Source organism: Panthera onca, chromosome B3 (assembly GCF_046562875.1).
Source record: "Panthera onca isolate mPanOnc1 chromosome B3, mPanOnc1 haplotype 2, whole genome shotgun sequence".
NCBI classification, from domain to species: domain Eukaryota; kingdom Metazoa; phylum Chordata; class Mammalia; order Carnivora; family Felidae; genus Panthera; species Panthera onca.
The window spans coordinates 5,590,197-5,612,419 of NC_138344.1; the positions used below are offsets into that span (position 1 = coordinate 5,590,197).

Below are 22,223 nucleotides of genomic sequence, written 5' to 3' on the forward strand. Positions count from 1 at the left end.
AATAAATAAACGTTAAAAAAATTTTTTTTAATTAAAAAAAAAAAAGTGCAGAACTGCTCCTGTTCTCACGTGGGGCGTGGGAGCCTCCAGGGGGCCTTTTGCCCTGAGCTTGTGGGGCTGCCTGTTCCCCCTTTCAACACCTCTCCTCCCTCTGGGCCTCTTGTCCCCGAGACCAGGAACTGAGAAAATGGGCTACATGTCTACGTCTCCAGGGGTGATCTGCCCATTACTGACCCCCCAAAAGGAAAACAGGTGCAACAAATCCTTCTAGTTCCTCTGTTTCTCTGTTGTTGTTCAGTGCCGTGTTCAAAGGGTTAAAGCATTTACAGAAAGGGAGGGACCTCCCTCTGGCCCTCCCTGACAACTCTTGAGATGCTCTGCAAAAGGTCAGATGTTTCCAGCATCTCAACAGACAGCCTGTGTCTGTTTAAAGGGAAGACAAGGAGTTCCCGGCCCTCCGCCAGCCTTCGCGGGCAGTTCTTGCCCGGTTCTGCAAGGCAGCCAGCCAGAAAGCCCTTCCTCCCCCTCGAGATGGCCATGGGCAGACCAGAGTTCTCCAAACCCCGGCCTGGAGTCCCGCCAGCCTGCCGAAGGCTGGCATCCGACCAACAGGGCACACACACCAACTGCTTGGGCCTGTGATGCATCGGGCATGATGGGGGCAGGGAGGCAATTTCCTGTGGACATTGAATATTTTCGGTGGGAAGGACTGTATTCTGACCCTGTCATTTAGCGACGAGGCTCGGGCAGTGGTGGCTGTCACGTAGTATAGAAGATCCTGGACCGGGAATCAGAAAACCTGTGTTCAGGGGAGCCTGGCTGGCTCAGTCCGTGGAGCATGCGACTCTTGATCTCGGGGTCAGGAGTTCAAGCCCCCACAATGGGTGTAGAGATTGCTTAAAAATACTTTATGGGCGCCTGGATGGCTCAGTTGGTTAAGCATCCAACTCAGTTTTGGCTCAGGTCATAATCTCACGGTTTGTGGGTTCAAGCCCTGTATTTGTCTCCAAGTAGGGCATGAAGCCTACTTAAAAAGAAAGAGAGAGGGGAAGGGGAGGGATGAAGGAAGGAAGGAAGGGAGGAAGGAAGGAAGGAAGGAAGAGGGAGGGAGGGAGGGAGGAGGGAAAGAAGGAAGGAATGAAATCTGTGTTCAAAATCCCAATCCAGTTCTGGGACCATGAGCTGTGGGCTCTTGGACACAGAGTGGGTCCTTTCTATGTGTCTGTGTCCATTAGTAAAAAGTGGGTACAAATACCCTCTCACTCCTGATAGCTTGCTAAAGGTCACACACAATACAACAAAGGTTTCCTGACTCCTGGCCACCGGTCCCAGGTCCCTCTAGAGTTGAGCAGATTACTTTGAGCATTGATAGAACATAAAAAGTAGCTAAAGACACATCTAAATAACCTTTGGCTTTTGTTACTTAATCATATCCTTTTGTAGAAAAATTAGCATACAAAAAATTCATATCTCCATTCCCTAGAGTTAATGACTACTACTCATATTCTGGCATTTGTTTGTTCATATTTTCAATGTATAGAGTATATACTTTCAGGCTTTTTCCAACAACAAGATCATAGAATATATAGATTTTTATATACGCATCGCTCTTTTCTATACATTTCATTGGACAATTTATGCCATTTTTTGTCTAGACGTAGTGAGATAAACAAAGCATTCTATGATTTGTTTAATCCCCTCTAGCTAGACATGTAGGCTGTTTTTAATTTTTCGTCATGAGCAACAAAATTCTACCTTTATTCACTTGTTTTATTTTCTCAAGATAAATTCGTCTCAGTGGACAGTGGAATCAAAAGGTCTATTTTTTTTTTTTTTCTTTAAGTCATCTCCACCCCTGGGACGCCTGGGTGGCTCAGTTGGTTAAGTGTCTGACTCTTGATTTGGGCTCAGGTCATGATCTCACGGTTTGTGGATTTGAGCCCTGAGTCAGGCTCTGCTGACAGTGCAAAGCCTGCTGGAAATTCTCCCTCCCTCCCTCTCTCTCTCTCTGCCCCTCCCCCCAATAAATAAATAAACTTAAAAAAAAAAGTAATCTCTACCCCCAGCGTGGGGCTTGAACTCAAGACCCCAACATCATGAGCCCCATGCACCTCCAACTGAGCTGGCCAGGTGCCCCTGAAAGATCTATATATTTTTATTTTTTTAATGTTTATTTATTTTTGAAAGAGAGACAGAGCATGAGCAGGGGAGGAGCAGAGATAGAGGGAGGCACAGAATCCAAAGCAGGCTCCAGGCTCCGAGCTGTCAGCACAGAGCCTGACGCGGGGCTCAGACTCACAGACCACGAGATTGTGATCTGAGCCAAAGTCGGATGCTTAACCCAGTGAGCCACCAGGCGCCCCTATTTTTAAGGCTTCTGATGCATGCTGCCAGATTGTCCTCTAGAAATGTCACGATTGTTCTATCTTAAAACAACATATTTATATATGAAGACTGCTCTTTTCACTAGAAAACTGTTCTCTTTAGGGGGCCTGGGCGGCTCAGTCAGTTAAGCATTCGACTTCAGCTCAGGTCGTGATCTCACGGTTCATGGGTTCGAGCCCCACGTCAGGCTCTGTGCTGACAGCTCAGAGCCTGGAGCCTGCTTCGGATTCTGTGTCTCCTTTTCTCTCTGCACCTCCCTCGCTCACGCTCTGTCTCTCTCTCTCTCTCTCAAAAATAAATAAACATAAATTTAAAAAATTTAAAAAAAGAAAAGAAAAGAAAACCGTTCTCTTTAACAGGACACTCAGCTCGGAAAGACAGAGTAGAAAGGAGCAGAGCCCAGATCAGTTGACGCAGGGCGGCTGTTTTGCACCTGACCCACGGCTCTCTCACTGGCAGCCTCTGCCCGGCTATAAAGATGCCCCCCCCCCCCTCAGTCTGTATTCCCTAGAGTTAATAACTACTACTCATATCCACAGCTGGGGCTGTGGATACAAGAGAACCTCCAGATACCGCCCTAGAAAACTCTGATGGAGGGATAAGGGCTTTTTTTTTTTTTTCCATATTGATTTGTGCATATTGATATCTCCAGTCTTCTAAACAACCACCCTGCAGCACTCCTTAGTGCTTCGTTAGACATGACTACTTTTGTAAGCCACCACTGATTAAGGGTTTGATTCACACTAGGGCATTTCATTGCTACATTCATCCAGGAAGCAGGTGCCAATGAGAAACCTGAGTTTTGGGTGGATCAAGCATCTTATCTCAGGGAACACAGCAGGTAGATAGCTTACTTAGGATTCAAACCTAGGTCTGTCTGACTACAGAATCTGGGTTATATTTTGAAATTACTGCAAAACTACTCTGTGTATCAGTGTGAACAAGGCCTGGAAGGGTGCAGTTGGTTAGGCATGGGCGGTAGACGTCACCAGGGCTCATGGACTCCTCCAGCTCTCTTCCCTTCTGAGTATACTTCCGAGGATCATACTTCCTCCGGAAGTTAGGTGGCCATGTGACTTGCTTTGGCCAATGAAATGTGAGGAAGGGTGACATGCGCCCCTTCTGGGGAAGGCATTGGAGAACCCGTGTGTGGTTCTTAGGCTTTCTTCCCCTGCAGTGGTGAACCCTGAAGTCTCACATGGGGACAGTGACATCATACAATGACAGTGGGGCTCTGATGACTACAAAGAGACGAGCCTTTGAGAGCCTTGCTGGGAATGAAGCGTGGGCAAGAAATAAATCTTTGTTATTTTAAGTCACTGAGATGTTCAGAGGTATTTGTTACTAGAGCATAACCTGGCCTGTCCTGATGGATGCGGGTCCTGATGGGGGCTTTTCAGGTCGTTGTCTAAATTTCAGGTCTTTGTCTAAATTTTTCTGGAGGTTTTATCTTTTTACAATGGGAAGATATCCACTTTTTTTTTTATTTTATTTATTTTATTTTATTTATTTTTGAGACAGAGAGAGACACAGCATGAACGGGGGAGGGTCAGAGAGAGAGGGAGACACAGAATCGGAAGCAGGCTCCAGGCTCTGAGCCATCAGCCCAGAGCCCGATGCGGGGCTCGAACTCGCGGACCGCGAGATCGTGACCTGAGCTGAAGTCTGATGCCCAACCGACTGAGCCACCCAGGCGCCCCAGATATCCACTTTTTAAAATGAGTCATAATACGGGGCGCCTGGGTGGCTCAGTCGGTGAAGCGTCTGACTTCAGCTCAGGTCATGATCTCATGGTCTGTGAGTTTGAGCCCCGCGTCAGGCTCTGCACTGACAGTTCGGAGCCTGGAGCCTGCTTTGGATTCCGTGCCTCCCTCTCTCTCTGCCCCTCCCCCGTTCATGCTCTTTCTCTCTCTGTCTCAAAAATAAATAAAAACATTTAAAAATTTTTTTAAAAAAAGTCATAATACAGATTCACAGGAACAAGAACATCATGTACACATGATGTTCTTAAAACTGACCATTAAACTGACCATTTTCTTTTTCTTAAATTATTTTTTAAAGAATGTTTAATTTTTTTATTTGAAGGGATAATATGAATGTTTTGATAATATTTTTATATCTATGCAGAACCATAAATAATTTTTCTGGTTTATAATATTTAATTTTGTCCTACCATATATGACATTTCATTTTTGTGAAATGACTATGTATTTCTTTAAAAACACTTGTGAGGGGTGCCTGGGTGGCTCAGTCGGTTAAGCATCCGACTTTGGCTCAGGTTCTGATCTCACCATTCATGAGTTCGAGCCCATCGGACTTGCTGCTGTCGGTGTGGAGCCCACTTTGGATCTTCTGTCCTCTCTCTGCCCCTCTTCTGCTTGGGCTCTCTCGAAGATAAATAAAAACATTAAAAAAAAAAAAAAAGAATGTCTAATTTTACTTTTAAGTAATCTCTAATCTCTCCACCCAACATGAGGCTCAAACTCACAACCCCGAGATCAAGAGTCACATGCTCTCCTGACTGAGCCAGCCAGACACCCCCAAAATGACCATTTTCTATGTCACTTTACATAATCTACTTCACTCTTTTTAGTACCTCCATAGTATTCTGTTCTCTGGATACAGACCACTAACGCCACACATGTGGGTTAATTCTGATTATTCACAAAATACCTGCCATAAGGGGCACTTGGGTGGCTCAGTCAGTTGAGTGTCCAACTCTTGCTTCGGGCCCAGGTCACGATCCCAGGGTGGTGGGATAGGAGCCCCCCCTCGGGCTCCACACTGAGCATGGAGCCTGCTTAGGATTCTTCCTCTCTCCTGCTCTGCCCCTCCCACCCCCCAAATAAATAAATGGACTTAAAAAAATATACGCTCTAAGCTACAGCTAGACTGTTGCAACATTTATGGGAAAGGAAGTACTGATATTTATTTTTCTTTTTTCGGTTCGTCTCTGGCCGTGCGGAGCCTGAGCTCAGCACCCAAGGGGCCCGTGCACACCCCCCGGGGGTGAGTGAATAAGCCGGGCGCGCCTGCACCCGCACCCTCGCCGGGACACGCGGCAGGGGACGAGGGGCCGGCCGGGGCCGGTGTGTGTGCACGCGTGAAGGCTGGGATGGGGCCCCCGGAAGAGCAGGGCAGGGAAGCATGTAGGCACCACACACAACGGGGGCGAGATGACCCTGACTCATAGGCCCAGGCGTGGAAGGTAACAGCCGGGAAACTCCGGGGCTTTGAATGAGTTCTGACTCACTGACGTCTCACTTCTCGGTTCTCCTCCAGCGTCTCGCTGCACCGTCTCCGGGAAGGGCTTGTGACGTTAATCACCGGGATCCTGAGAAAGAGGAGCGCTGCCCAGAGAGAGGGGGCCGAGGGGATGATAATGATGGGCCTCATTCATAGAAGAAGTCCAATCAGCCCTTGTTACGTTAATATTTTGAACGCACCCACCCCCCCCCCCCCGCCCCCGCCCAGAGCGGCTGACTCCGATTGTACCTGCGGGACGTCCCCCTGAGTGATCCGACTGAAAACACCGATCACGCACTTCATAAGCACTCTTCCCCTTCCTTTATTTCTATTCAGGGGCTGTCTTCAATTCCTTTTCAAGATGAAAATGACTCTATTTATTTCTTTTTCTGATTATAAAGGAAATGCTTGCTCATTATAAAAAAAAAAAAAAAAATTCAGACAGTTCCAAAAAACATAAAGAAGAGACTGAAAGATCACTCAGAAGGCCATCCCCAGGGACGCCACTATTGGCATGCTTCTTCTTTTTTTTTTTAAGTTTATTTATTTATTTTGAGAGAGACAGAGACAATGTGAGTGGGGGAGGGGCAGAGAGAGAAGGAGGCAGAGACTCCCGGGCAGGCTCTGCACCCTCAGCGCGGAGGAACCCGATGTGGGGCTCGAACCCACGAAGCCGTGAGATCATGACCGGAGCCGAAACCAAGGGTCAGATGCTTAACCTCCTGAGCCACCCAGGCGCCCCATGGCCCTGCTGGCATTCTGAAGCACATCCTTCCAGACGGTGCCTATGTGTCCCTGCACACCCACGCGGGCTTATCTTTGCCGAGTTCCCAGTCAGTATGGATCTCTGCTGTCCTTTGAGGAGTTTCCATGCACGCCATCACATGGGCACAGCTGGGAGCCTCGCCTCCCTCTCCCGCTGCAGGATCCAGCCGAAAGCCAGGGCAAGACCTCATAAGCCCTTAATGAGCTTAATAAAGGCACCTAAAGATGCCATTACGATTTTAACAATTTAGACCATGAAGAGCTCCACCCCCCAGGCAGCTGGAAGTGAATCCGCATACAGATGCGCGTGGTGAGCCGGGCCCTCGGCTTGGAGTCCGACCGGAGGGTTCTGCAGCGGAGTTCTAGACCCGCCTTCGCCACTCTCCTGGAGGCTGGGTCCCTTCGCCTCCAAGCCTCACTTGCCGCCGAATATCCGTGAACCTGAGAGGGCAGAATGCTAAGTACTAAGTACTCTGTGCACCTGAGAGGGCAGAATGCTAAGTACTAAGTACTCTGTGCTATTTAGAGGTCCTGCTCTAATTCCAAGGCCCGAGAGCAGAAGAGAAAGTGGGATGTCCCAGCCATGGAAGAGAGCAGGCGTTTTAGAGTTTCCCTGGCTGAGACCTAAAGGTAACACCTGCATCAACAGAGTCCTAGAACAACCCAGAGCCTACGAGAATCTGGGAGATTAGAGTGCTACCGCCCCACACCCCAATGCAGTGAGCCTGAATATACGCACATCTGTAACATGACCCAGTGGAACAATGGGTTTGAGTTGTGAGATGAGGTACCAACGAGGCAGTGCATTTATTTGAAAGTGCTTTGGGAATCTGAAGTGCGTTCATACCCGCAAAGCTGCCTCCACAGAAGTGCGGACGGGAACAGACACCAAGACCTTCATCCCGAGGCGGGCCTCACGGTTGGTGACAGCTACAGGGAGTACCCGACTGTCCAGTGCTAGGCCCAGCTCTGGGGCTGGGGAGACGGTGGAAGGAAAGACAGAGAGGCCCTCCCCTCAGGGGGCGTAGATTCCAGCGGAGAGGCAGACGAGAAAAAGGGAGATTGGGGTGCCCGGGTGGCTCAGTCAGGGTTAAGCACCCAGCTTGGGCTCAGGTTATGATCTCGCGGTCCATGAGTTCGAGCCCTGCGTTGGGCTCCTCTGCTGTCAGCACGGAGCCTGCTTCGGATCCTCTGTCTCCCTTTTTCTGCCCCTCCCCTGCTTGTGCACACACGTTCTCTCTCTCAAAAATAAAACAAACATTAAAAAATTAAAAAAAAAAAAAAGAGGCCATTTGCAACTACGTGGATGGAACTGGAGGGTATTATGCTAAGTGACATTAGTCAGAGAAAGACAAGTGTCATATGACTTCACTCATATGAGGACTTTAAGAGACAAAACAGATGAACATAAGGGAAGGGAAGCAAAAATTATATAAAAACAGGGAGTGGGACAAAACATAAGAGATTTTTAAATACAGAGAACAAACAGAGGGTTACTGGAGGGGTTGTGGGAGGGGGGATGGGCTAAATGGGTAAAGGGGCACCAAGGAATCTACTCCTGAAATCATCGTTGCACTATATGCTAACTAACTTGGATGTAAATTAAAAAAATAAGTTAAAGAAAATACAAAAAAAAAAAAAGGGAGATAAATCAGAACAAGAAACTTTGAGAAGGGCGCTTGGGTGGCTCAGTCAGTTGAGCGTCTCACTTTGGCTCAGGTCATGATCTCACGGTTCATGGGCTCGAGCCTCGTGTCGGGCTCTGAGCTGACAGCTCAGAGCCTGGAGCCTGCTTCAGATTCTGTGTCTCCCTCTCTCTCTGCCCCTCTCTCATCGTGTGCTCTCTCTCTCTCTCAAATAAATAAACATTAAAAAAAGAAAAAAGAAACTCTGAGGGACGGAGGTGAGTCCTCTGAGGGTTAGAAAACAGGATGAGGTTGAAAGTGAGGGACAAGGCAGGGGCTAGTTCAGAGGGTGACAAAGAAGGCCTCTCTAAGGAGGCAACATCTAAGGGCTCAAACCTGAGCGACAAGGACAGCCACACGGAGCACACTGTGTTCCGGGGCAACAGGACAGCAAGTGCAAAAGCCCTGAGGCAGGAATAAACTCCCGGTCAAGGACCTTTCTTTAAGGTCCTGACCGAGAGCTGCCGCGCAGGGAGGGGGGTGGGCAGCCCGGGGTTGCTGTAGGGGTGAAGCAGAGGGAGACAGGCCCCAGTTTGTGTTATACTAGGATCACCCTCCACCGGGTCTGAAGCTCCGTCTCCTACAGGCAGTGTTGGGGGCCCCAGGGAATCGTTAGGGCTTGCAAGGGCTTTCTCCATGAACCAGCACAACCTTCTGAACATCCTTGCCAGGAAAACCGAGAGGCAGAGAGAAAGACAGTTTGCCTCGGGTTGCGGCTCCATTCTTGGGCTGGCATTCAAGCCCCGGGCTCTACCCCCCAAGGCCACCCCACCTAAGGAGGATGGGAGGGGGGCTCACTGAAACCACAGAGCTGGAGGGAGGGCCTGGTGTCTCAAGGCTTCCTGCTTCAGCCAGCCAAACTCCAAGGCTGGGCTCTAAAAAGGAAGTGCTTTGCCCAGCTGGGCCCCGTCCTGCATCACCAGGCCCGGCCCTCAGCCCTCGGCTGGCAGGGGCAGCGGCAGGGGCAGGGGCAGGGGGGAGGGGTCAGCTCCCGGAGCCCAGCCAGCCAAGAGCAACCTGATCGAGCAGGAAACAGGCCTTGAGCCAGACAAAGCTTCAGCCGAGCACCTGGAGCCTTTGTTCCCTTTATTACTGTCGCAGACTTTCCCAGGCACCTGCGGCTGGGCCTCAGGAGCACCTGGGCCCGGAGGGGGCTCCCACGGGATCTGGTTCTCCCGCCACAGGGAGTGGTCCGACTCGTGATCCTGAGGGAGGTCTTGCAGTGCGATAACAAAAACAGTGACAATAGCGTCCACTTACAGAGCTCTTACTGCAGGCCGGGTGTCATTTTACTTACCCACCCCCCCCAACACCATGAGGTACGGACTGTCATCACCCCCATTTTACAGATTCGCCAATGGAGGCACGACAGAGACCAAAGCCACAAGTGTAAGGAAGTGAAAATAGTAGAGGGACGCTGGGGTGGCTCAGTCAGTTGAGCGTCCGGCTTCAGCTCAGGTCATGATCTCACGGCTTGTGAGTTTGAGCCCCGAGTCGGGCTCTGCGCTGACAGCTCGGAGCCTGGAGCCCGTTTCGGATTCCGTGTCTCTGTCTCTCTCTGCCCCTCCCCCGCTCACACTCTGTCTCCCTCTCTCTCTCAAATATAAATAAACACTAAAAAAAAAAAAAAAAAATAGTAGGGACTTGGAATCAACAAATCCCAGGGCTCACTGGCCTCTATGACCTTGGGCAAGGCATTTACACTTCAGCAAGCCTGTCACCTGCTGTGTAGATGAAATGATCAGAGGCAGGCAAAGCCGCTGGTGCACGCTTCCTAATCCAGACGCGTCTTTCTGTCCTCCCTACTTCCTATAGCTCCGTGACCTGGGCGTGTACTGCTGAGCCTCAGTTTCCTCATCAGAGAAACTAGGTGAATAGTGTTACCTAAGAGGGCTGTTGAAAGCCTGAAGCGCCTCTGGCAGGAACGCCTGATTTTTCAAAACAGCCACACTCCTGGGACCGTCCGAGGAAGACGCCATCGTCCAAAACTTCCCTCTTGCTCTCTACCGAAATAAACAACAACAACACAAATAGAAAAACCAGCCATAGAGCCATTCCCCCTGTGAAACAAAAAGCCAGTATTACGCTGCTGGGCTCAGAAGATTTTCTCAGGAGGAAATCCAGAAGCGACAGCTTAAGCCATAATTCTCTCTAGATCCACACCCTGAACAGACGGCCTCACCCACAGCAGCCGGGACAAGAAGGACAGTTGCAGGTTCATGCAAAGTGCAGGGGAGATCCACCCGAGATTCCACCACCCAGACACACACACACACACACACACACACACACACACACACACACCTTCCTCTCCTATAAATCAGCCTGTATTCATCAAGTTCTTGTCTTCAGCAAGGGCACCATGGGCATGTACCGTCCTTGTCCTCAATAACAGAGAATAATCACAAATCACCACAGGGTGGTGGCCCCAGCTCTTCTGAGTGGCCACGTCTGTTTCTCTCATCCACATTTTGGGGCTCAACTCCTCCTTCTCTCGTCCAACTCTGCCATTCAGGTACGAGCTGCCGATTATTCTCCGTGTCTGCCTCTGGCCACGGTGGTTGGTGCAAGAAAAAGGCATGAGATCCAGAAAAACCAAGCCCTATTGAAGTTTTTGTCAGGATTTTAAAATCGGAGCTGGAGGGGTGCCTGCGTGGCTCAGTGAGTTGAGCGTCCGACTTCGGCTCTGGTCATGATCCCACGGTTCGTGAGTTCAAGCCCCGGGTCAGGCTCTGCGCTGACAGCGCGGAGCCCGGAGCCTGCTTCCGATTCTGTGTCTCCCTCTCTCTCTGCCCCTCCCCCGCTCACACTCTGTCTCAAAAATGAACAAACATTAGGGGCGCCTGGGTGTCTCAGTCGGTTAAGCGGCCGACTTCAGCTCAGGTCATGATCTCACAGTCCGTGAGTTCGAGCCCCGCGTCGGGCTCTGTGCTAACAGCTCAGAGCCTGGAGCCTGTTTCGGATTCTGTGTCTCCCTCTCTCTGACCCTCCCCCGTTCATGCTCTGTCTCTCTCTGTCTCAAAAATAAATAAACGTTAAAAAAAATTTAAAAAAAAAAGAACAAACATTAACAAAAGAAATAAAATAAAATAAAATAAAATAAAATAAAATAAAATAAAATAAAATTGGAGCCAGGGAGGAAAATCCTATTCCTCTTGGACGGGCGAGCGCAAAGGATGTGAATCTGGGCTAGCTGACAGTCATTTTTTGGGTGGAGAAAGCCAGTTTGCAGAAGCAGGGATAAAGACATCAAAGAGAGAAGCCATGATGAGCGGCAGGGCGTCCTGACATAATCCCAGGTTCCTGTTGTCCCTGAAGCAGGCTCAACCCTTCCCGCCTATCCCCTGATGGTGTGGTTCAATGAGCCAATAAATTCCTTTCTGGCCCTTCCAGCTCGAGAGCCCTGCCTAATCCAACCAGCAAGCATCCAGTGGTAATAAACACAACAGTTCAGTAGGACAGATGTCACAGGCGGGACTTGACGATGTGCCAAGTGAAAGTTTTGGGCAATCGTAGCTGTCAAATCAGGGGTGCCTGGCTAGCTCAGTTGGTGGAGTGTGGGACTCTTGATTTTGGCTCAGGTCACAGTTTTGCAGTTTGTGGGACGGAGCCCTGAGTCTTCTCGTCGTGGAGCCTGCTTGGGATCTTCTCTCTCCCTCTCTCTCTGCCCCTCCCCTGCTTGTGCTCTCTTTGTCTCTCTCTCTCTCAAAATAAATAGACGTAAAAAAACAATAAAATGGGGCGCCTGGGTGGCTCAGTCGGTTAAGTGTCTGACTTTGGCTCAGGTCATGATCTCGTGGTTCATGGATTGGAGCCCCTCATCAGGCTCTGTGCTGACGGCTCAGAGCCTGGAGCCTGTTTCGGTTTCTGTGTCCTCCTCTCTCTCTGCCCCTCCCCTGCTCGTGCACATGCATTCTCTCTCTCTCTCTCTCTCTCTCAAAATAAATAAATAAACTTAAAAAAATAAAATCTTTAAAAAAAAGCTGTGAAGTCACACAAGATCGCCTCATTCCTTCAAGCGAATACATACTTACCGAGCCCCCACTTGTGCCAGGCATAGTTTTAGGCGCTGGGGATATAACCGTATATGGGGCCGACTAGACCCTTTTCCTCACTCTGGAGTAATCAGAGGGGGCTTCCTGGAGCTGGTGAGGCTCCAGGGCCTCACTGAGGCATGGTGAAACCTGGACGGGCTGAGAAGGGCGGGGAGAAAAGCACGAGTAAAGCCACGGAGGCGCAAGACTAGCGGCTACAGCGGGCGCTCACCTGTGTTGGGTGCGTGGATGGGAGGGGGAAGGAAGTCCCCCGGGGGGAGGAGCGGGTCACCGGGCGGGAGAAGAGCTCCTCCCAGAGAAGGTAATGCTGAGGAAGGGAGACCAGACCAGACCAGGGCGGACCTCGCCGCAAAGCATGGACTTCGCCCGGGTCGCACCACACGATGCCCCCCACCCCCACCCCCGCGTCTCTGTTGTGGTTGCCACACCCACGCTCTCCGTGGCCTCGCCGGTGGGACTCTGCCCAGCGGCCCATCCAGCACCACAGCCACCCGAGGTCATGCCCCAGACACCACCGCCTTCCTGGCTCCTGGGCGAAGCCGCCAGCACAGCACTCCCGCCCAGCCTGTAATTTAACCTGACCTCCTCCCGGCCTGGCCGCTCCCGGCCTTCTGCACCCCAGACATACCCGCTGCAGGAAATGCCCAAGTGGGAGAAGAGGCCTGGTGCCCACCTGGATCCCCGGACCCGGGCTTCGCGGAGGGGGCTGCGGGCCGTGTGACAGTGCGGGGCGGGCTGCGGTCGCCACGGTTGGCTTTGCAGCCGAGGACCGGGGAGACCACGCCCCCTGGTGGCCAGGAGCCACCCCGCACCTTGGTCTTCCCGCGACCTCTACAATGTGCGCCCTCCCTTCGAAGTCGGTGTTTTTCGTTGTTTTGTTTCAAGAAATACCTTTCTGAAAAGCTGACAACACGAATAAATCCTTTAAGTTGGACGGGTCGCCACGTCAAGGAATCTCATAGTAAAAGACTTCTGGAAAAAAGCTGTCTTAGATTTCGCCAAGCCATAGCAAAATGTTCGGATTCTAATTTCTTGTGCACTGATCTGCTATGGCAGGGTGATGTGATGGCTGGCAATTGTCGTTCCCGCTATCTGCCAGGTCTGTGAAGAATCTTCCCAGGTGCATGTGTCCCATGAGGCTATGGGACACGCCTCCCAATTTTTTTTGGTAATTCTGACAGCCCTCTCGGGCAAATAGATGCCTGGTCTGTTCTTAACAAAGAGCCCCCTCTCTACGTGTTCCTCGGCTCTGAACCTCAGCTTTTCCCTCCACAGTGTTGGTTCACAGTGGGGGTGAACCTCGGACTCTCAGTAATGGTAACTTATTTACAAGCATTTTTGTCTGTGTTATGCAATGCCCCGTAGTAGGTGCTAGTTCTTCCTGGTGGGGGGGGTGGTGTGGTTTGTGGAGGAGGGGGATGGTGATTCACAAAAACTAGAAGACAGACCTTGGTCTCAGGGGCCTGTATCCAGCGTAGACATAACATACACACATGACACAACCTGCAAACAATCACAAATGAACAGCAGGGGACAAACTAAATATACATGTGCCCAGAGCAGTGATCAGAGTGCGTATGACGCTGGTGGCGGGACGGTTGCCGGAAATATGGCTGGAGGGGAGTCTGGACGATTGCCACGCCCACAGACTGAGCCCTTCTGGGGGCTAGAAGGATGCCAAGGAAGAGGCCAGCATCTACCCACTTTGGAGATACAGCCATCACGCCCCCAAGGTACGGTGGCGCTCTTGGCACCTGCTTTCTGTTCTGTCCTTGCGGAAGACCCTGCATTCCCACCCACCTCCCTGCTCCTGTCGGGCTGCCACGTGATCACACAGGAACCCCACCAGGGATCACACTGGCCCACTTACACACCTCTTACTGCCCCTAGCTGTGGGCATCAGAATGTCCGTTGGCAGTATGACCTCAATGAGGTTTTCTTGCTTATGCCTTTGTTCTGGCCTCGACTCTGCCTTAGAAGGGAACAAACCAAGTCCTTTGGATCCCCAGGGCCATGAAGGCTCCCATCCTCGGAAGCCAGGTATCCTGGCTCTCGCCTGCCTGACACCTGGGCAGAATTGGTGCAGGCCTACACATGGATAGGGTTTCACGAGTGGCTACCAGCTACTCTGAATATCCTGGAAGTTTGTCCCAGTCATTGGTGTTCAGTACAGAGGGCATGGATTTTGAAATGCAGCATATGAAGCGGTGTAGCCCGAGGGCATGAGCCATCCGTCTTTAACCGCATCTCAGACTAGGAAGGTCATTAGTGAGGAATGTTGGATGGGAGGATGAAGGGATTCCACTGGGCCTGTCCATTCTTCACGAGCAATTTTTCAAAAGACAAACAGAAGCCTAATTTCTTCACTTGCCACACAATTTGGGAATACTCAGGAACCAGGAGGTTGCCCCGTGAATAAGAAATGCAAATAAAGGCAATCCAAGAAACCAAATAGCAAGCTAGGACATCGGGTCAAGCAAGACCAAGGCAGCCCTCTCACCACCTCAAGGTCTAACTCCTTAGGGCAGTCCCTACAATTTGGATTCCAACAGGACTTTCAACCACTCAAGACGCAGCCCCCTCTCATGACCACACGGGTTAGATATCACCTTAGGCAGTTACCCACCCACTGATTTGGGAATAGGCTCACGGCCCATTCTCTGGGAGGAATTCTTCTGTCAGCAATGAGCTCAGCTTTTGGATCCGTACCTGCTTGGGTTTGGCTAGTCACCGGGTGACCCAATGAGATTCCATGATCTGGCTTCTGGCCAGAATACCTTTGCTCCTGGGCTTCAGGTGGGAGGCAGGGGCATCATTTGGGATATCGTGGGTTCTGGGTAACAAAAACTCTCCTCAAACGGGCTTAATCAGTGAGGACACTGATTGTGTCACTTACCAGGAAGTCCCACAGGAGGCTGGGCCCCAGATCAGTTGATGTGGCATCTTGGTGAGGACATCAAGACCCTAGTTCATGCGTTCCTTTATCCACTCTTTTGCCACCACAGGAGATCGTGCTATTTTGCCCTTCATGCAGGAGAACGCCTGTTTCCCCACAACCTTATGAACAGAATGTGTTGTCAAACATTTGGATTTTTGCCAATCTGATAGGTAAAAAGGTAGTATCGTGGTGTTATTTCGATTTTAATTGCTCTTATGAGTGAAGTTGGGCATTTTTTCACATGCTTGAGGGTTACTTTTTCCTTTCTCCGTGAATGGTATCTTCATCTACTTTTCTCACTTTTCATCTAGGCTGTAGGTAGGTTCCTTCTATCTCTCTGCTCCGGCCAGAACCAAGATGGCAGCAGTGGTCCCAGACACCGGAGGCTTGCTTCCTGGGTGTAGCTAACCTAGTCCCACTTCCCAACCCAACGTCTTCTTCATTTCCCGTTTCTTCTATAGACAAGAAGAGCCAAAAACTCACCTTCCCAGTCTGCCTTGCAGCTAGAAGTGGCCAGGTGACAGTCCTGTCCAATGAGATGAAAGTGAAAGAAAGCCAGGGCATTTCTGGGAAATCGTTGATTAGAAAAGGGACAGGTTTCAGTCCCTGACAAAGTTCCTTTCTTCCCAGGCCTCAACGTGGACATAACGGCCGGAGTGGCAGCCTTTTAAACACCATTAATGAAAGAAAAAGAGAATCACAGAGATGTTGATCCTAATATTATTTGAGACACCAATGCCAGGAACCACCTACCTCCAGACTTTTATACTGAGCTCGTTAAATATCTTCACTCTTAAACCGTTATTTGTCAGTGTGTGTGTGTGTGTGTGTGTGTGCATGCGCGTGCGTGTGTGTATGGGGGTGGTTCCGTTACTTGCTGATAAAAACATTTCTAACTGATATACTATGGCTTTCTCTTAGGAGGGAGAAAACTCCCCAGTCCTCCCTGGACTTCTCAGGGTATTTGTCAGACTGGGTCATATGCCTTTGCCTGAACCAACTGCCCTCAAAGGGAACAGAATTCCCCTCAGGCCAATGGGGTGACTCTTGAGGTATGGGGGTCAACTTTCCCTGAGACAAATGGATGCAAGGAAGAAAAGTGCTCGGTGTAGGGGGGAGACGTGGTACTTGCAGAAAGGAAGAGGTGAGGGGCGCCTGAGTGGCTCCATTGGTTGAGCATCTGACTCTCGAATTAGGCTCAGGTCATGATCCCAGGGATTGAGCCCCACATCGGGCTCCACACTGTGCATGAAACCTGCTTAAGAGCCCCTCTCCCCCACTTGCACTCTCTCTATATATAACATTTTAAAAGGTGGGGGGCGCCTGGGTGGCTCAGTCGGTTGAGCGTCCAACTCTGGGTTTTGGCTCAGGTCAGGATCTCACAAATCGTGAGTCCCAGCCCTGCGTAGGGCTCCGTGCTAACAGTGCGGATCCTGCTTGGGAGTCTCTGTCTCCCTCTGTCTCTTCCTCTCCCCTGCTCACACTCTATCTCTCTGTCTCAAAAACAAATAAATAAACATTAAAAAACTAATGAAACGATAAAATAACTAATAACAAAATAAAATAAAGGACGAGGTGAGAAATGGCTGCTGGGGAGACAGCCAGCAGGGAGCCCCGCAGTGACCGAGTGCCCACCCTGTGGGCCAACAAGGTCATCAAAACCACTAATGGACGGTGACAAGAGCTACTCCTCTCTCGATCAGGTCCAGGGGATAGGTTTTTTTCCCTTTAAGATAGAAATAAACTTGCTTTAATGAGTGAATAGATGACACTAGAGTATCAACTCCATGAGGGCAGGCGTATATTTTTCTTGCTTTCCACTTCATCCCTAATCCTTAGCGATTGATAAGGAACCTTGAGCAGGACAGAAACTTTCCACGCAGACCTACGGACCTGCCTCCCGTTTGACACTGATCCCCTGGTTGTGTGGTCACGATAACTCAGTCTGCTACCATCTGACCTAATTGTGCTAACGGCGGCTCCATATTTCCCCATCTCGACTCCAGGGTCACAGCCGACCCTCATCTGGAGCTGGTGAACCCATTCTGATTCCCAGGAGTCATCACTTTCTTTCCAGGGCGTCCCCAGTCCTCCCCGCCACCACCACCCGCCCCCGCGCCTTCATCCTTGTTCAGCTCTCTGGCCCAATGTCTGAAGTCTCCACGTCCTTCCCCTTCAAAAACACGAGAATGGCCTTTTGACCCTCGTCCACCTTCCAGCTTGTTTCCACCGCAAGTTTCCAAAGACCACGGGCAGTGACTCAGCATCTACTTCTCAGCAGCTGGGATATAATTAGTCCAGACCAAAGGACTTTATTTTCAGTAGCCAGGAGCTCATTTGCACACTCGCAAGCCACCTTGCACGGGCTCAGAGCTGGCTTCTCCCTGTCACGCGTGCACTCTTCTCTGCCACGTCCGAGAGGCACAGGGCCAGAGACCCGGAGCGCTTCCGTCTTCCCCTGTGGCCCCTGCCAGCGTCCCTCCCTCAGCTCCTGTGGCAGCTGGCTCCCTCTTTCTTTCCTCCTCTGGGTCTGAAAGGAGCTCAAGGTTCCTTTTGATCGTCCCCTTTGGCAGTGTTCTATTACAGTTCTTTATTTCCCCCGTTCTAAAAAGTAATATAAGCTCATTAGAGAAAATGTAGAAAATCCAACTAAGTAAGAAGATGAAGTGAGAAAAATAACTTTCTGCCCCATTGCCTACGCTCAAGCCTGGTTAATGTGTCAGAAGCCACAATGACGGGTCTCGTTTCCTTAAAAGCGCCTCCTTTTTACAATTTCCTAACACAACTAAGGGTGTGAGAAGAGAGCAAAAGAAGAGAGAAACGGAGAACTGCAAAACACCCATAAAACAAGTAACAAAATGGCATTAAATACATCACTATAGAATTTCCTCTTATTTAAAAAAATTTTTCTAATGTCTATTTTTGAGAGAGAGACAGAGTGCAAGTCGGGGAGGGGCAGAGAGAGGGGGAGACACAGAATCGGAAGTCAGCACAGAGCTGTCAGCACAGAGCCCGACGCGGGGCTTGAACTCACGGACCGCGAGATCATGACCTGAGCCGAAGTCGGACGCTTAACCGACTAAGCCTACCAGGCGTCCCTAGAATTTCCTCTTAAATCTGAGCTCTAATTGTTCACATTTTGTGGAGCCTTCAAGAAAACAATTGAGTCAGTGCGAAGGTGCACAAGGACTTAATTCACAGCACAAGAGGTGTGCTCCCTAGGAAGCCAGCATGAACAGGTAGAGGGGTGTGGGGACAAGGACGTTCCCGGAAGCAGCTTGTGCAAGCACAGAAAAGGTTTGAATGGACATGACCCTATTATTATGAAACATCATTACAGGTGTTCTTTGGGGAGGAGGCAATGGAAGTGCAGAAAGAGAGGAAAGTTTTCACTTTTTTTTTTACTGTACACACTTAGAGAAAGAGAATGATTTTTACAGAGATTCTTTCATTAATTTCTCCATTTCTGAAGTTTCTACATTTTCTACAGGAAATGTGTTATTAAAATTTTTTTAACGTTTATTTATTTTTGAGAGAAAGAGAGAGACAGAGCATGAACAGCAGAGGGGCAGAGAGAGAGGGAGACACAGAATCCGAGGCAGACTCCAGGCTCTGAGCCATCAGCACAGAGCCCGACGCGGGGCTTGAACCCACAAACCGCGAGATCGTGACCCGAGCTCAAGTCGGTCGCCCAACAGCCTGAGCCACCCAGGTGCCCCTCGTGTGTTACTTTTATAATCACAAAAATGTTAACATATGTGTTATGGGATAAACTGTGTGCCCCCAAAATTCATATGTTGAAATTCTAACCTCCAATACCTCAATGTGACTGTATTTGGAGATGGGGTTTTTAAAGAGGTGATTCGATTACCCTGAGGACATTAGGGTCTGTGCTAATCCAGTATGTCTGATGTCCTTATAAGAGGAGATTAGGACACACAGACACCCAGAAAGAAGACAACCATATGCAAGCTAAGAAGGACCCTGTGGACACCTTGATCTTGGACTTCCGGAGCCCAGAACTGTAAGGAGATAAATGCCTGCTGTTTAAACCACCCAATCTACGGTTCTTTGTTAGGCAGCCTGGCAAACTAAAACACCATGTAATTAAAAAGACACAAGGCAAGCAGATACAAGCTCTTGGTATTTCAAGTTTTCACACTGAAACTTTTTGCTGGCCACGAGAAACCCAGGGGTTCGGGAAGGAATTTGTAACCCCCCTCCCCTGCTCTTTGCAGCTAGAACTTGAGCGCCAGCCTGTGGGGCAGGGGGTGAGCAGAGGATACGAGCCAAGGCCAGGCCTCTCTGCCCTAGGCTGCCACCAGCCACCGCTTACACGAGGGAAGAACGAGGGGAGGAGTCAGAAGGGGTGGTTCTTGGCCAGAAACGTCTGCAAGGGAGCAGACAGTGCAGTGTCCAATCGGGTGGCCATGCGGGCCCAGCACGTGCTCTAGGTGGGACCCTGGCCCTTTTGCAAACGGAATGAAAATAAGCAACCTCTCCCTGCAAAGATGCACACGCATAGGTTTCGCACGCTCCTTCGGGGCTTTGTGTCCTCGCCACTCCCAACATTTGTGGACCCTAAATTAAAAACCTCTGCTCCAGTTGAAAACGTAAAAAATTAATTTACGGGACTGTGTCGGTAGGACTCTTGCAGGGCAAACACGGCGCCCCCAGTAAGAGAGAAGACCGAACGGAAGGTAAAGGACAGTCAGATATAACCTGGGAAGAAGCCAGGAACCTGCACAAACATTTCCACGAAGCAGAAGGGTGAAGGCTCCACGGGGCAATAAACGGGACTTTGCTGAGAGCAGAGGCCAGACAGAGGAGCTGAAGCATCTCGTTGGGCGACTGGGTGGCTCAGTCAGTTGGGCACCTCTTGGTTTAGGCTCGGGTCATGACCTCAGGGTTTGAGTTCAAGCCCCTCATCGGGCTCTGTGCTGACAGTGCTGAGGCTGCTTGGGATTCTCTCTCTCTCTCCCTCTATCCCTCCTGTGCTCTCTTCTCTCTCTCCAAATAGATAAATAAACTTAAAAAAAAAATCTTGTTGCATAATCGTGCCCAGGAGGGTCAGCCCCAACCAATTGGTGTGGCCCCAGAAGTGTTTCTTCCTGAGCAGAGGCTCATCAGAGGGCAGAAAGATAGGTGGAACCGAGTGTTGGGTGCCGATGAACTTGGCCCGTATGACAAGAAAGTGAACATATGAACCTAAAGCACCAGGGTTTAGGGGGACCCGTTTAGGGACCCTTCTCTGCAGTTGTAATAGCAACATGTCAAGCTTGGGGTATTTGCCCGCTCTCTCCTACACTCTGTTTTTTTTTTTGTTTTTTTTTTTTTTAATGTTTATTTATTTATTGAGAGAGAGAGAGAGAAGGAGCAGGGAAGGGGCAGAGAGAGAGGGAGACACAGAATCCGAAGCAGCCTCCAGGCTCCGAGCTGTCAGCACACAGCCGACATGGGGCTGGAACTCACGAACTGTGAGATCATGACCTGAGCCGAAGTCGGACGCTCAACCGACTGAGCCACCCAGGCGCCCCTCTCCTACACTCTTTGAACACCAGACAATAAAGTGGCAGAGAATGAAAACTTCTTGGCTGTACATTGAATTACTGGAAACAATAATTTGCAAGAATGGTCACTGCAGGGCTATTTATAATAGCGAAACATTGTCCCTGCATTGGGACTGCTGAAATGAATTACGATGTGTTGTTTCAGAGACTATAGAGGCTCCGGGCTGGCTCAGCCGGTAAAGCACACAACTCTTGATCTCAGGGTTGTGAGTTCAAGCCTCACGTTGGGCATAGAGTCTACTTAAAAAATAATAATAATAATAAAATAAGATGCTGGTTGTAGAAGATGGTGCAAACACCTCTTTCCCCTCCCAGTTTGAGCTTTGGGGTCATTGTTCCTTTGAACTCTTCAAAGGGGACCTAACCTTGAGTGTGGAATGCAGGTAGCCGTGCCCAGCCCTTCCTGGCACTCACTGAAGTATGAGATAGCCACCCAGTTTTCACTCCACGTGTGTTCAAATCCCAGCGGGACCATCTACCGGGCAAGTTCTTTTTAGCTTCTCTTACCTTGAGTTTCTCTTGTGTCAAACAGAGGTTAGCTATAGCAGGTGGAATTTTTCAAGGGAGCGGAGCCCTATAGTGGTGGCAGCATGGAGTGGTGGTTAGGAGACCAGATTCCGGACCCACGCTTGGCTGCACTCGGTGGTTCAGACCCCAGCTCAGACGTTTTCTTTCCGTGTTTAATTTTTCTCATCTGTAAAATGAGGATAACAAAAGCATGGTTATGGGGCGCCCGGGGGGGCGGGGCTCAGTCGGTTAGGCGTCTGACTCTTGATTTCAGCTCGGGTCATGCATGATCTTACAGTTTGTGGGTTTGAGTCCCGTGTTGTGCTGACCCTGCTTGGGATTCTCTCTCTCTCTCTCTCTCTCTGTCCCTCCCCTGCTGAAGCATGGGCAAACAAGCTCTCTCTCTCTCTCTCTCTCTCAAAATAAACATTAAAAAAAAACCCAAAGCATATTGAATTAATATATCTAAAGTGCTTATATTTACCTTATTTTTTAAATTTTTATTCAAATTCTAGTTAACATACAGTGCAACATTGTTTTCAGTCCTTTTTCTTCAATGTTTATATTTGAGGGAGAGAGAGAGAACAAGTGGAGGAGGGGCAGAGAGAGGGGGACAGAAGATTGAAAGCGGGTTCTGTGCTGACGGCAGAGAGCCCGATGCGGGGCTGGAACTCACAGACCGTGAGATCATGACCTGAGCTGAAGTCAGACGCTCAACTGACTGAACCACCCAGGCTCCCCTAAAGTGCTTACATTTAGAATTAATGTGTCTAAACTACTCTAATAGAATTGCCATCAGGCACATGTACCTAGTGTGCATCTGAAATGTGGCTCATCCAAACTGAGGTGTGCATTAAGTGTAAATTCACGGCAGATTGTGAAGTCTTAATATGGAAGGAGAATGTAAAGTATCTCACCAATAATTATATGGGTTACATGTTGAAATAAAAATTTGCATCTGTTAGGTTAAATAGAATATATTTTATAATTAATTTCACTACATATGTATATTTTTTACTTTACTTAATAGGTTTTTATTTTATTTATTTATTTCGCGACAGAAAACCCCAAG

General features: G+C 49.7%; 1 long non-coding RNA gene across 1 annotated transcript; it reads right to left on the reverse strand.

Annotated features, from left to right (window-relative positions):
- Nucleotides 1–4,417: 4,417 nt before the first annotated feature.
- LOC132668668 (uncharacterized) lies at nt 4,418–12,884 on the reverse strand. Its single transcript, XR_014137770.1, has 5 exons — nt 12,765–12,884; nt 12,116–12,274; nt 9,966–10,084; nt 5,881–5,983; nt 4,418–5,735 (listed from the first exon to the last, which is right to left on the reverse strand). It is a non-coding gene; the product is annotated as an uncharacterized LOC132668668 (long non-coding RNA).
- Between the last annotated feature and the right edge of the window lie 9,339 nt (nt 12,885–22,223).